This window comes from Bos indicus, chromosome 6, assembly GCF_029378745.1.
Source record: "Bos indicus isolate NIAB-ARS_2022 breed Sahiwal x Tharparkar chromosome 6, NIAB-ARS_B.indTharparkar_mat_pri_1.0, whole genome shotgun sequence".
NCBI lineage: Eukaryota > Metazoa > Chordata > Mammalia > Artiodactyla > Bovidae > Bos > Bos indicus.
The window spans coordinates 14,985,220-15,001,778 of record NC_091765.1 but is presented as its reverse complement, the minus strand read 5'-3'; the positions used below and the strand labels follow the sequence as shown (position 1 = coordinate 15,001,778).

The 16,559-nt window shown below is 36.0% G+C and overlaps 1 pseudogene; it reads left to right on the top strand.

Annotated features, from left to right (window-relative positions):
• Window positions 1-6,352: 6,352 nt before the first annotated feature.
• The window catches only part of LOC109559982 (14-3-3 protein zeta/delta pseudogene), an 81,404-nt pseudogene continuing 71,197 nt past the window's right edge, over window positions 6,353-16,559 (top strand).

Here is a 16,559-nt window from a genome sequence, read left to right as displayed (position 1 = left end):
AAATTTAAGTTTCTGACATATTAATGGTATTATTTTCCACTTTCCATAAGCAACATAAAAATTCCCTTTGAAAAGAAATTTTCTAGTTTTTAGGCCATTCAATAAAAATACATGTCATCATAGAGATAAATGTATGTATTTTAATCATTTATATTTATACATTAGATGACTTTAATATGAACAGAATATACGAGAGGGATTTTGATGTTTTTCGCCCAAATTAAGTTTTTTTTTCTGTTAGATTTTTTATTGATTAATATTTATTTATGTTAAAATGTTTCTGTTTAGTCTTACCATATCATCTTGTTATATAATTTCTGACTTTTTTTCTTGCTCTATTTCTTCATTTTACTCTCTATTTTGATACATGGATTCTGTTTATCCTAGTGAATTTTATTGTTTCACAGCAGCTATTTGGGAATTATGTGTTCTGTCTTTTTCTCTTCCAGTGGATTTTCTTCAGGTTAAAAAATGTGTGTGTTTTATTCAACTAATAATTAAAAACTAAAACACAACCTACTATAATCAAGATGTATAAGTCATTCGCCTGTATTAGTTGAAATCCTTTGAGCAGATATGATAGAAACAGCTCAAACAACATTTACTTGGAAAAAAAGTTACTCAATTGGTCATGTCGTTAAACTTTGTGAAAAGTTGAAGAAAACTATTAATAGCTTAGAAATAACTTTAACCAGGGACCTACACACTGTCAGAATCCTTTCTTGTTTCTTTTTCTTTCTAAATACTGGCTTATTTTTTCATGATAGATATCCCTACTTGTTTGCAACTAATATTTTTAAGTGGCTATGATTCTAATCCTTACAGTATCTTGCCTATAAAAAAGGAATCTTATCCATTAAATTTAGAAAAAATATCAGGAAATTATTCTTTTTGGCCCCAGTTAGATCATGCACCCTCCCCAGTAACTAGAGACACAAGTTTCCTAAGACTGCAAGGCTGTCTATTGTAAATTACAAGAAGGGCATTGACATAAAACCAGAGAAAGGGCTATTCTCTTCATGATAAATGCCTAATGACTTTCCTACAGTTACATAGCTGATAGTTACAGAATGTGATCTGGACATGGTAATTATGACTGTAAAGTCTATAATCTTTCAAAACTAAATTGGCCATCCTCAAAATTATGATCTTTTCTTACATAATAATTGATGTGCTTATCTTCTACCACATCTCAACTTAAAACTGCTTGAGGGCCAGATATATGTTTGATGTCTCTTAAAAACTTACTGCCATGTTACAAAATACTTTGCATTGAGAGTCAGTGTACATATTTGGAATTGACCAACAGCATTGGAAAAGACCCTGATGCTGGAAAAGACTGAAGACAGGAGGAGAAAGGGATGACAGAGGATAAGATGGTTGCATGGCATCACCGACTTGATGAATATGAGTTTGAGTAAGCTCCAGGGAGTTGGTGATGGTCAGGGAAGCCTGGCGTGCTGCAGTCCATGGGGTTGCAAAGGGTCAGACATGACTGAGCGACTGAACTGAACTGACTAGCATAATTGTAAAACTTATTTCTTTGGTGTATCTGGAAATTTTCTTATTTATTTTATGCAAGTTTTAATTTATTTCTTAAATAAGGGAAGAGTAAAAAAATAATATAGAAAATATGTTTGTTTTGGGGTTCAAATTCAATAATAATTTGAATACAGTCCACACACAGAATAAAATATGCCAATTTTAAAAAATATCTTCTCAAAACACACCTAAAAATAATTAATATCCTTTGTTCAAACATCTATTTTAAAATAATTTAATATGTGTGTGACATATGCATTAATACACAGTAGGACAAGTTTATTTTTTTTCTTACTTCTCCAGATTCAAGTTACATCTATGAAATCTTAGAAATATAAAACTTCCTATTTCCACTCAATGGTGGTAGAAATGTTCCTAAAATTAATATGTTTTGATATAGAATATCTGTACCTAACAAATCTCCATTGCAGTTTCCAAGCATAGATATAAACCCCACCAAATAAATATTTCTTGGCATATTTCCTCAGTTTACATTAGTCTGCAAAACAACGATTTTTGTGCATGTGTGTTTGGTTGCTTTTATTTCAGAGGTCACCATACTTCCATGTAGCATGGGCCAGGTTTTCAGTCACTGTTAAACCTGTTTGAATATATCATGGCGTTGCCTGAAAAGATTTACTTTTGTGAAAGGCTTTGAACTCTTAACACTGGGACTGGAAGCTTTATGCAGTACATGGGACGGGGGGGGGGGGGGGGGGGGGGGGGCGGCGGCGGGGGGGGCGGCGGGGGCGGGGCGGGGACGGGGGTGGATCTCCTGCCACGCCAATTGCCAGCTTCACTGCAGCTGTGACACAAAATCTGAAAGCTTGTGTTGGAACAGCAGCAATCAGCACAGATGTTGGAAATGATAGAAAGCACTTTTCAGTCACCCTTATGGAGATGACAACACACACACACACACACACACACACACGAGCTTGCAGAAGAAGCTGTTTCTTCCGATGATCCCCATCTTGTGGGGGTTGGTTACTTAAGAATTAGAGGAGTCTTTGTCATTACTGGACTCCTTCCTGCCTTTGCAGGGACTGATGACTTGGAAAATCCAAATTGCTTGTTTTGTATCTTCCAAGTCTACAGCTGAGGTTGGGCATGCTTTCAAGATGAGCTACTTGAACAAATAGAACCGCAGGCGCTGATCCAACATTTCCCAGGGTGCACTGCAGTCTATTTAACAGAGTGAGCTTCTTAGCATACAGTGAATGGCAGGGCATCTTATTTACCTTCACTTCGGCTTGTATGTTTTATGCACCCAGAATAGACAAAAGGCAATATGACTACTAGGATCTGATTCACATTAATTTGTAGCAGATGGGAGAACCCGTGTTCTTCCAAGATGTTTGTGGTAAAGCAACCCTTACTGTAGAAGAAAAAAAAAAAGAAATATGGTATTCAGCTGTTTGCTAAATTGGTCATTTATATTAATGTATTTTAGAAGCAATTATTTTATCCAATGACTTTAATATAGTGGGTATATGGGATTAGCGTGGTGTTACATTCAGCTGGCCTAAATTAAAGCTGTGCAAAACCAGTAAAAATTTGATGTAATTGGCAAAATGTCTTTTCTCCCCTTTGAATGAGGTTTTGAAACCTACCATGTCTTTGTATTTGCTCCAAATGGCCTAGGAAATATACATTTTAGAAATGTTCATGCTGAAATATCAGTGCTTATGAAACTGGAGTGACTTCCTCAAGGGCCCCTCTGATGTCTTTCAAATTTTTTTTGCCTCAGCTTTTTGTCCTGTAGCTTGCTTGGCTCAAGAATTTCTAGGGCATCTGGTTGGCATTGCTCTAATTACACAAAAACCATAGATGTATGAGTTAGTAGCATTTGCTACTAATCCTGACCATTCAGACATAGCATTAAGTCAGCATGCTAAAAAATACCCTAATCCTGCATTATAGCCACCAAATATATATGAAACAGTTAGTTGGAAAAGTCTCTGCCCATTAAGTGATCATTAGCAACACAGACACTGAATTTATTTAGCTATTCTCTCTACAAATAGAGGGAATTTTTAGTGTAAATTATTTATTACTGAAGAGTCATCTTAGGTATATTTATTCCTAAATATTCACATCACAACCATGTTGTTAAAGCTTTCTTATATGATTATTTTTTCCATTTTCGAGTAAGGCCAAAACTAACTCTCATGTTCTTTATATCAAACCAACAGCCATTATTTAAACATATAAGTCATGAAGTGGTCCATTTGTTTTTAGAATTCACAGTGTCCATAATTTAAAAAAAAAAAAAGATTCATTTGCCTTAGGGGCAATTTAGTACATTATAAAAAAAAAAAAAAGATATTTCTTAGGGAATGAAGTGTTCTCCCCCTGAGTGAACTAATACTGATCAGCTTTATAACACCAAGTGTGCAAAAGACCTATAATAATCATAACAAGTAATTTCTACATCTTGTATCACATTTATTCTCAGAAAACCCAGATAATGTTGACTATCGTATCTTTCTTTTGTAAATGTGTCCACCTACAACTCAACGTAGAGTTGATGTTCAACAAGTTGACCTCCCTGAAAGATGCTGGTATTCCGCATATTCTTGCACTTTGTATATTGGTGTGCTCAAGAATTTAGTCTTTGAGCACTTCTGTATGTAAAATGGCTCTACCTTTGGGGTTTTGTGCATTCACTTGAAGTCATATGATCCTATCAATCTCTTCTTCCTGAAACATCTTCTTTAGGATGCAGTAACATCTGCTCAGTCCTTGGGGTCTCGAAGAGTCGGACACAACTGAGCGACTTCACTTTCACTTTTCACTTTCATGCATTGGAGACGGAAATGGCAGCCCACTCCAGTGTTCTTGCCTGGAGAATCCCAGGGACAGCGGAGCCTGGTGGGCTGCCGTCTATGGGGTCGCACAGTCAGACACGACTGAAGCGACTTAGCAGCAGCAGCAGCAACATCTGCTCACCTGATTAGATACTCTCCTCTCTTTATTTGCCCCTTCTCACTTTGCTTTCCAAATTTCTCTTCTTTGACTTTCCCATATGAAATGGTCCTACATGTCTTGTCATTGTCCTCTCCTTGGCATATCTTCTCTACAACATGGCATCTGAAAGTAAAAGTGAAGTCGCTCAGTCGTGTCTGACTCTTTGCGACCCCATGGACTGTAGGCTACCAGGATCCTCCGTGCATGGGATTTTCCAGGCAAGAGTACTGGAGTGGGTTGCCATTTCCTTCTCCAAGGGATCCTCCCAACCCAGGAATTGAACCCGGGTTTTCCACATTGTAAGCAGACGCTTTGCCGTCTGAGCCACCAGGGAAGTCCATGGCTTCTGCTGCTCTCTATATGCCAAAGAATCTCAATTCCATACTGATGGGTCATCGTTTTTAGCCTGAATCATTGTAATAAACTGCTATTTGATGAACCTACATCACTTTTGATCTGATACAAACAATTCAGCTCCTGAGATAAAAGTGATTTTTCAAAACTGAATTCTGAGTATGTTAGTCTATGCCTAAAGTCCTTAAATGAATTCTCTGTGATCGTATATAAAATTTTAAATTTCCTAGCTATTCTTTGGAAATATTTCCAGGGACAAAAGAAATTGCATCTACACACTAAGGATTCAAATTGTTGGAAGAGAAAGATAAGAAAATGTACTATTAAAAATAAAAGAAAGAATAAAGTCCTTGAGATCAAGACCAGAGAGTGTATTTCATTTCAAGCCTAAGTGGAGGACTAGCTTTTAATACAAGAGTCTCAAGTCCTCTACAGACTGTATGAAGTATGAGGTTGCTGCTGCTGCTGCTAAGTCGCTTCAGTCGTGTCTGACTCTGTGCGACCCCATAGACGGAAGCCCACCAGGCTCCCCCGTCCCTGGGATTCTCCAGGCAAGAACACTGGAGTGGGTTACCATTTCCTTCTCCAATGCAGGAAAGTGAAAAGTGAAAGTGAAGTCGCTCAGTCGTGTCCGACCCTTAGCGACCCCATGGACTACAGCCTACCAGGCTCCTCCATCCGTGGGATTTTCCAGGCAAGAGTACTGGAGTGGGGTGCCATTGCCTTCTCCGGACGTATGAGGTTAGTGAGAGGAATATAGGAAGTTAAAAAAGTTGCAATAGACAAATATCATATCATATCACTTATATGTGGAATATAATACACATGAACTTATTTAGAAAACAGAAACAGACTCACAGACTTAGAAAACAAATTATGATTGCCAAAGAGGAAAAGTGGGAGGAATAAAGTAAGAATTTGAGATTAATATATGCACACTACTAAATATATAAAATAGATAATGAGCAAGGACCTACTGTACAGAACAGGGACCCCTACTCTATATTCCTCAATAATCTATATGGCAAAAGAATTTGAAAAATAATAGATGCATGTATATGCATAACTGAATCACTTTGTTGAATATCTAAAACTAAGACAACGTCATAGATCGACTACACTCCAATATAAAAGAACACTTAGAAAGTTTTCAAACCTAAAAAAAAAAATGTTTTAAATTAGAATAGAAAAAAAAAGTGTATTAGGTTGATGCAAATGTAATTGCAGTTTCAGACCTTGGATTTTAAATCATTATAACTAGGCTCAAGCACATCTTTATTAATCAAAATAAGAACCATTACAATCAACACATTTTTTGCCAAGGAAAAATAAGTTTATTCCTGTAGCATAAAAATCCATGTTTCAGGATTCAGTGAACACTTGGAAAACATTTTCTGCATCCTGCTGGTTGTGGAAGTATTTTCCCTGCAAAAGTTTTCAAGAAGCTTAAAAAGGTGGTAGTCGGTTGGTGAAAAGTCAGGTGAATATGGCGAAAGAGGCAAAATTTCACAGCTCAATTCATTCAACGCTTGTGTGCGGCATGTGGTCAGGCATTGCTGTGGAGAAGAATTGGGCCCTTTCTGTTGACCAATGCTGGCTGCAGGCCTTGCAGTTTTGGGTCTATCTCACTGATTTGCTGAGCATATGTCCCACATGTAATGGTTTTGCCGGGATTCAGAAAGTGAGCCAGACTGACAGCGGACCACCAGGCAACAGTGACCATGACCATTTTTTTGGTGCAAGTTTGGCTTCGGGAAGGGCTTTGAAGCTTCTTCTTGGTCCAGCCACTGAACTGGTCATCTCCTGTTGTCATGTAAAATCCACTTTTTGTTGCACGTCATGGTCCGATACAGAAATGGTTCATTGCTGTTACACGGAACAAGAGATGACGACATTTCAAAATGACAATTTTTGTTTGTTTGTTTGAATTCTGGTGAGCTCATGAGGCGCCTACTTATCAAGCTTTTTCACATTTCCAATTTGCTTCAAATGCTGAATTACCATAGAATGGTCGATGCTGAGTTCTTTGACAACTTCTCTTGTAGTTTTAAGAGGATCAGCTTTGATGATTGTTCTCAATTGGTCATTGTCAACCTCTTATGGCCAGTTACTGCTCTCCCCATCTTCAAGACTCTTGTCTCCTTTGCAAACTTCTTTTTTTAAAATTTTATTTTATTTAACTTTACAATATTGTATTGGTTTTGCCATATATCAACATGAATCCACCACAGGTATACATGTGTTCCCAATCCTGAACCCTCCTTCCTCCTCCCTCCCTCTACCATCCCTTTGGGTCATCCTAGTGCACCAGCCCCAAGCATCCAGTATCGTGCATTGAACCTGGACTGGCGACTCGTTTCATATATGATATTATACATGTTTCAATGCCATTCTCCCAAATCATCCCACCCTCTCCCTCTCCCACAGAGTCCAAAAGACTGTTCTTGAACCAACACTGCATTGTACATTCATTAGCAGTTCCTGGGCCAAATGTGGTGTTGATGTTGCAAATTGTGTCCGCTGCTTTACCACTTATTTTGATCTTGAATAAGAAAATCTCTCAAATTTGCTTTTTAACATTATTTCCATAGTCTAAAATAAATATAAAATACACAGCAAGTAATAAGTCACCAGCAAAAAAAAGCAGGAAGCAAGAAATATGCATTAAAATGATGCATAACATAACCACATGTATTTAAGTATTCCAATATCAAATGGCAAATTTCAGCAGTGCAAAAAGACTGAAATTACATTTGTATCAATCTAATAATTAATCAGATCAGATCAGATCAGTCGCTCAATCGTGTCCGACTCTTTAGTTATCACCAAATTAATAATAACTATCAGAGGGAAAATGACCTATTTATAGAAATGTAATTGAGCTTTTGGATTTCTAGGCTATGTTGAAAGAAACTCAATGGGAAACCTTTAGACTTGGGTGTGTGATTTTTCTCCAGCTACAATTAGGCATTTGGGTGCAGGCGACAAAAAGGCAGATCGCTGAATTAGTCCAGAATACATTTTGAAAACACAATGTGATAAATCCTCTGCCTAGAGGCAAAAGAAGGCCAAGTAATTCAGATTGCTGGGGATCAAAGAGGTCTTTCGAAACTCCTTTGGGGAGTTTTTTTGGTAAAGGAGGGTTTGAAGAAAAAGTATAATGGGGCATTTCAAGCAAAGGAATGCACATGTGGCCAGATTCAGGCACGGAAAGGAGCTTGACATGGTCCATGATATGTAAGGAAGAAATGTGGGATGCTTGGAGCACCATCATAAAGTGGTGGAAAGCTATGAGTGCAGTGGCCAGATCCTAAAGGACTTTTAAGAATGTGTTATGGAGATTATACTGATACCGAAGATACGGGATGCTATTAAAGGATTTAAACAGAAGAGTGATGCTTAGAATTGCTCTGGCAGTGGGGTATAAAATGAATTTGAGTGCAGGAAGCATGTAAATGGCATAACTTCAGTTGTCCAATTAGGGGAAAAAAATGAGAGGAATTGAAGTAAGGTGATGATGATAGATATGATGATGATGATGACGATGAATTGGATTATACTGAAAAATTCTCAGAGAGATTAAATGATTTATGTAAGATCCCACAAGACAGTGGGGAAAGTAAAAGTAATGCACAGTGCTGACTCCAAGACCAGTGCTCTTCTCACTACATTAATGGGAAGTTCCTCAAAGTTGGAAATGATATATTATTCATCATTTTTATTAATTTCTATTAATTCATTTTATTTTTTAAAGCAGTTTTAAATTTATGGCAAAAGTGAGCAGAAAGTACAGATATTTCCTATACACTCCCTGTTTCTTGTTGTTGTTCAGTAGCTCAGTTGTGTCCAACTCTTTGTGACTCCATGGACTGCAGTACACCTCCCTGTCCTTCACCATCTCCCAGAGTTCACTCAAACTCATGTCCATTGAGTCAGTGATGCCATCCAACCATCTCGTCCTCTGTCATCCCCTTCTCCTCCTGCCTTCAATCTTTCCCAGCATCAGGGTCTTTTCCAATGAGTCAGTTCTTCACATGAGGTGGCCAAAGTATTGGAGTTTCCAGCTTCAGCATCAGTCCTTCCAATGAATATTCAGGATTGATTTCCTTTAGGATTGACTGATTTGATCTCCTTGCAGTCCACAAGGGACTCTCACGAGTCTTACTCAACATCACAGTTCAAAAGCATCAATTTTTCAGCATTCAGCCTTCTTTATGGTCCAGCTCTCACATCCATACTTGACTATTGGAAAAACCATAGCTTTAAGTATACGGAATTTTGTCTTCTGTATAACTTTCCTCATTATCAGTATCCCTCACCAGAGTGGTGCATTTGTTACAACTGCACATCTACAAGTGTCTACAAGTGACACATCATTAGCACCCAAAGTCCCGACTTTACATGAGGGTTCACTTTTGATATTGTACATTGTACATTTGGACAAATGTATCCACAAGTAAAGTTATAATCCACAGCAATTTCACTGCCTTAAAAATCCTCTGTGCTCAACCTGTGTATCCATCACTCCCTCCAACCCTTAGCAACCACTGACTATTTTATTATCTCCAAAGTTTTGTCTTTTCCAAAATCTTATGTACTTGGAATCAAACATTATTTATCCTTTTCAAATTGACTTCTTTCAGTTAGCAATGTGCGTTTAAGTTTCCTCCATGTCTTTTCCTGACCTGATAGCTCATTTGTTTTTAGTGCTGAATAGTATTCCATTGTCTGGATGCACCACAGTTAATTCATTCAGTCACCTTCTGAGGGACATCTTGATTGTTTCCCAGCTTGGGCACTTATGAATGAAGCTGTTATAAACATCTGTATGCAGGTCTTTGTGTGGATTTAAGTTTCCAATCCCTTTGCATAAATACTGAGTTTAATTTCTGGATCATATGGTAGGCATATGTTTAGTTTGTTAGAAATTTCTAAACAGTCTCCCAAAGTTGTTGTACCATTTTACATTCCCCCCAGCAATAAATGAGTTCCTGTTGCTCTACATGTTCACCAGCATTTGATGTCGTCAGTGTTCTGTATTATAGCTGTTCTAATAGGTGATGTCTTTTTAGTTTAATTTTCACTTTCCTCAAAACATAGAATATAGAGTATCTTTTTATGTGCCTTATCTTCTTTGGTGTGGTATCTGTTGGAAGTCTTTGGCCCATTCTTCTAATTGGATTGTTTATTTATTGATTGTTGAATTTTAAGAGTTCTTTGTACTTTTTGAGTAAAATAGTATTTTATCAGATTTGCCATTAAATAAATATATATATAATTATATATATATACATGTATATTTCCTCCCAGTCTGTGGCTTTTCCTCTTATTCTATAAACATTGTCCTTTGCAGCCTTACTTTTATCCTCAGTGTCCAACCCAGGCATAGACACAGAAGAAACTGAATATTAGGGAAATAAATTATTCTATGCTGTTCTGGGCAGAAGCTGCAGAGATGGTTTATGTATAGTTTAACAACTATTCTTTATCCTGAAGAAAGAAGTACAATACTGCAATTTGGAGTCTTAACATAGAAGTGAAAGTGAAAGTGAAGTCACTTAGTCATGTCCGACTCTGTGACCTCATGGACTGTAGCTGGCCAGGCTCCTCTGTCCATGGGATTTTCCAGGCAAGAGTACTGGAGTGGGTTACTGTTTCCTTCTCCATATAGAGGAATAATCTGATTCTTCTTTATGTAATAAAGTAATACAACTTTATTACAATTACAACTTTTAAGAGGAATAATTTGATTCTTCTTTATGTAAATAAAGTATTACAACTTTATTTACAATTTTTAAGTAATACAAATTAAAAACATCAGATGCACTTTATTTTTCTGCCACTTTTTGTTTCTACTGAATTAAATAGGGATATTTTTCTACCATATGTATGTTAATATCTATGTGGAATATAAAATTCAAGCAACACCATGTAAACAAAGAGAAAAGCTTTAACTAAGAGCGTGGACTCCCTGGTGGCTCAGTGGTAAAGAGTTTGCCTGCAATACAGGAGATTGCCTTCAATGCAGGAGAAAGTGAAAGTTGCTCAGTCATGTCTGGCTTTTTGCGACCCCAGGGACTATACAGTCCTTGGATTCTCTAGGCCAGAATACTGGAGTGGGTAGCCTTTCCCTTCTCCAGGGGACCTTCCCAACCCAGAAATCGAACCAGAGTCTCCTGCATTGCAGGCAGATTCTTTACCAACTGAGCTATCAGGGAAGCCCACAATGCAGGAGATGAGAGTTCAATCCCTGGGTTAGGAAGATCCCCTGGAGAAGAAAATGGCAACCCACTCCAGTATTCTTGCCTGGGAAATCCCATGGAGAGGAGCCTGCCAGGCTACAGTCCACAGGGTTAAAAAGGAGTCGGACACTACTTAGTGACTAAACCACCGCCAAGAATGTTCAAATGTTTTCAGATATTCTACAGTTTATCTATTAGTTTTTGCCACTCATTCGTTCACTTACTTTTCTGTCAGATACTACTAAAAATCAAGCACTAAAAAATGGAAAAGGTTAAAAGGTAAAATATGCAGAAAAATAATTGAGAAATTCTAATGCCTTTATTTTTTCTACAAGTTGGAATAAGACTTTTAGTATTCAATTTATATTCTATTCAAGTCAAGGACTTAATAGTATTCTGTTATAGTATAATTTCATAATTACTACCCAAGGAAAAGTCAGGTCTATAAGGGGAATGTGTATTCATACTTTGGATATGTTTTGAAGATTTCTAGTAAAAGAGAAATTATATTAATTAATAGCTGTCACAGTCATAGTGTTTACTATGTAGCAAAAAATTTAATTTGTTTTTCATATGATTGTATACATGAGTTTGCTCAAGCTCTGGGAGACAGTGAAGCACAGAGAAGCTTGACATGCTGCAGACCATGGGGTCACAAAGAGTCAGACATAAATGAGCAACTGAACAACAAAAAATTTTTAATACTCATTAAAATGAGTATTAAGAAGTACTATGAGTACTATGAAGTAGGTATCCAGTTCCCCTCTATAGGCTGCAAATTTTCAATTTCACATTTTAACTTTATTTAGATGAGAAAACATATATTAAAGAGGTTCAGCACTTGCTTAAGATCACATGCAATAATAAAAAATGAGTAATAGAGACAGAATTTGAGTATAAGAATTTTGCTTCCAATTCTATAAATATATAACATAAAAAAACTATTTTGCAACAACGTAAAATGATTTTCCACTATGATCTGTTATTCAAGCAGAGAAAATATCTAAAGAATGATTTATAAAATATCCTTCTGAACATCTGAGCTGAAAAATGTATACAATTTGACTGACTGACATCATTTGGTCAGAGGAAAATAATGTGACATATAAAGGTTTACCAAGCGAGGTCCAAGAAAGAAAGTATTTGATATTGGAGTGTCCTGTTCAAATATCTCACTTTTGAGCAATAAAAAATGTCATAAATATTATTTTAAATATTACACATTTCGTTAATTTGTGCATAGTACTCGCACTGAAAGCAAGATTCTTGAAGGTTTATAAAGTTATACAAACATAACATCTGTGAGGAAGGGGGAAAGTGCCATTATAAGACCACTAATAAGTGTGAAGCATTCTATAAGAGCATAAATTTTTTTATCTTTCTGAAATATTATCTATAATGTATATGTACGAGTTTTCAGATTCCTAATATAACCCTACCTGCTCATTCTATTTAAGAAACATGAGGCTGAAATGGAATTCTACATGAGATTAATAGAAAAAAAGATAATGAAACTGTGACTTCCATACAAAAGTCATCTGATCTGGAAAGAAATAGAGCCTTGTAGATTTGCTGCTTTGTGCTTATGAACGTTATTTCTTTTCAACCTAGAAGTATCTATATTATTAATGTGGAAAGAAATATTTCTATGAAAAGAATGTACAATAAATGAGTCACTTTGAATGAGAATTCTCTTATAAAATAATCTACATAATAACCAAGCAGAATGTAGAGGGACAATAATATTTATTAGCTTAAATGTGGAGAGAACTTTTGTTATATAAAATAACTTTTTAAAAGGAAATATTTTTGATACAATTAGGACATCAATATTAGATAAACCTTACAGATTTTATGGGCTTCCTTGGTGGCTTAGAGGGTCAAACATCCGCCTGCAATGCCAGAGACCTGGGTTCAATCCCTGAGTCGGGAAGATCCCCTGGAGAAGGAAATGGCACCCCACTCCAGTACTCTTGCCTGGAAAAGCCCATGGATGGAGGAGCCTGGGAGGCTTCAGTCCACGGGATTGCAAAGAGTCAGACACGACTGTGCGAATTCACTTTGATTTTGACTTTCACTTTGACAGATTTTATATTATATCAACCAAACAGTGGGGGCTTCCCTGGTGGGTCGATGGGTAAAGAATCCACCTGCAATGCAGGAAACATGGATTTTATACCTGGGTCAGGAAGATCCTTTGGAGAAGGGCATGGCAACCCACTCCAATATTCTTCTCTGGAGAATCCCATGGGCAGAAGAGCTTGGCAGACTACAGTCTATAGATTCTTTACAAAGAGTCAGACATGACTGATGTGACTGAGCAAGGATGCATGCATGCATGCAAACCAAACATTATGGTATAAAGGTTATACATTTAAACAAACCAAAGAATGAAAGATCAATTAGTGTATATATGTCAATCCCAATCTCCAAATTAACAAAACATTGTAAAGCAACTATACCCAAAGTTTTTTAAAGAAATGAAAGACCAAAGCTGTTATAACAGGAAATATAAATAAATGACTCACTTGAAAATCTAAATAGCATAGAAAAGTTAGAAATTCATGAAATGTTACCAGATCATCAAAAACATGAAAAATTTTATATTGGTTTCTGTGGTATTTACAAAGTCAAATTTTGTTTTACCTCTCATCTTCATTAATTTTATTTTAAAAAACAAAATGCAGGCAAGAAGGACTCAAATATCCACTTTATTTTCCAGCATTCTGGAATCACAAAAGCAAACCAATTCACCCACATAATCAACTAAAAGAGTACTTACAATAATTCATAATCAAAGAAATACATAATTCTAAAGCTGAAGCACCAAATTTCCTGAATGCAGTGAAAAGTAAGTTTTTCATTGTTAAATCTTAAAAAATAGTTTGCCTTTAACATCCAGGATTTCTTCTATTTTATAGATATAGCCCATAAAATATCTCAGATTTCAAACTCAACTCATTTTAGTCCTATTTGTGATTTCCAAAATGCCTTAATTGATTTCAAATTAGAAATAAATGTATTTCTGCTTCAAGATCTGAGTTGCTCTATTATGTGTATTTTAGTTCAACTTAGTATCTGGACAAAACATGGAATTTTAATTAATTTAATCATAATTACATATAAACTATAAAATTAGTTTCTTTCTTCACTGACCAATTAAAATAGTGAAATAACTAGTAAGAAAAAAATTTTATGTAGCTCAACATTTGTTCCTTAAGAACATAGGATCCTTTCAAATTATATCTTCCACTGCAGTTAAAATTAATAGGACAAATTATAGACTACTACAGCTTAAAAGAAAATTGGAAAATCAGTTTGCTCACTCTTACCTCTACACACTTAATATATTCTTAGTAAATCATTACTAGACATTATAACATTTTTAGCTCTCTACTCTTACCATTTTACTACCATGAAATGTGTTGCTGCTGCTAAGTTGCTTCAGTCGTGTCCCACTCTGTGCGACCCCATAGACGGCAGCCCACCAGGCTCCCCTGTCCCTGGGATTCTCCAGGGAGGAACACTGGAGTGGGTTGCCATTTCCTTCTCCAATGCAGGAAAGTGAAAAGTGAAAGTGAAGTTGCTCAGTCATGTCTGACTCTTCGCGACCCCATGGACTGCAGCCCACCAGGCTCCTCCAACCATGGGACTGGATAATTATAATAGTGTGTGTTAGTCACTCACTGTGTCCAATTCTTTGGGACTCCAGGGACTGTAGCTTGCCGGGCTCCTCTGTCCATGGGATTTTCCAGGCAGGAATACTACTGTGGGTTGCCATTCCCTTATCCAGGGGATCTTCCTGACCCAGAAATCGAACCCAGGTCTCCCTGCATGGCAGGCAGATTCTTTACCATCTGAACCACTAGGGAAGAGACAAAAGATAATAGAAAACTTCCTAAATGTTGAACTACAGACAGTTTTAAAAATCATGTTACCTAACATGTGTTTCCATGAAATTATTAATTCTGTAGGACATTAAAAGGATTTACATGAAAAAAATAGTCATTGACAAAATAAAGGTGAGAAAGTATGGGTAATCAAAATTTAGACAATTTCTTCACGCAGAAGTACATGATTAATTTGTATCCCATGAATCTTTAAGAAAGGGATTATATTATGGTATTTTTACAAGTGTATGTAACCAAAAAATATATTCCCTTGTCTTTTTTTCCAGAACACCTTATGGGTTAATGTTTTGGCAGAACTTATTTGGATGAAATCAAATTCAATAACCTATAGCACATGAAAACAATGACACATTGGACAGTCATTAAAAACTTAACAGAAAATTTTGTTCATTAGTTAGGTTGATTACAATGTATGGTAATATTTATATTTACTATGTATCATATAGTATATGCTTATATATCTCTATTTCTATCAAATCTATCAATTTCAATTTCATAAAATTGTACAGTTCTCTTTTTAAAAATGCATTAAAATAAATGACCTACACACTAGATTAAAAAAAATTCTATTTTAAATCCTGATATTAAAAACATTCAGGAAGTTTCCACTGAATTCAAGGTTCAAATAGTAAGCATGGGATAAAATGACATCTACATTCTTTCCATAAAACTGTTCCTTGGATTTCGACTCTCCACCTAAGTTTTCACTCATTTGCCACAATATGTTAGAGATTATGTTTTCCTTTACCCATTTTCCCTTTAAAAGACAAAACCTAAATTCCCTACAGCAAATTCTCTCCAGTTTTTGGAATGATATTGTCTGAAATTATTGGGGACAGATTTTAATACTATATGTTTATCAAGTTACATTTTATTTGTTCCCATAAGGAAAACTGAATCTGGAAATAATTTGAAATCACGTATATTAGAAGGAAGCTATTAATCTAGATCTGATTTCCAAGTTGAAAAAAAATCAAAATATCATGTTAAAACAAGTATTATTATAACTGAACATGAGTACTTCAGTTGCCAAATTTAACTTTTCTTCTTTCTTGTTTCATTTTTTATAAAAATGTGAAAAGTGTAAATGGACGTCTCTGTTTGAAAAGTCCTGTTACATTAATTTTCCTGGTGTGATTATTAGCAGCATCCTTTTTCACTTTCATAAGTGTCCTAGCATGGATGATGAATTATGTGGTCATCTGAGTTAAGAAGAGCCACTGTTCCCACCCATGACTGATACATGCCAGTGTATGGCAAAACCCACTATACTATTGTAAAGTAATTAGCCTCCAATTAAAATTTTTAAAAATGTTGTAGAGACTTTATAACCTGATCAAATGAGCTTAGGAGCCATTATAATTTATTATTTGTTCTCTAAATTACTGCCTAAACTGTGCATCTAATAATTCTGTCAGGTAACTTATTCCTAAAAATACAGAAGCAGAAACTGGTTAAAGAATTTCAGATATTGCCTACTCTACTACCTCTATTATATATACTATTCATGGTGTATATATATGTGTGTGTGTGTGTGTGT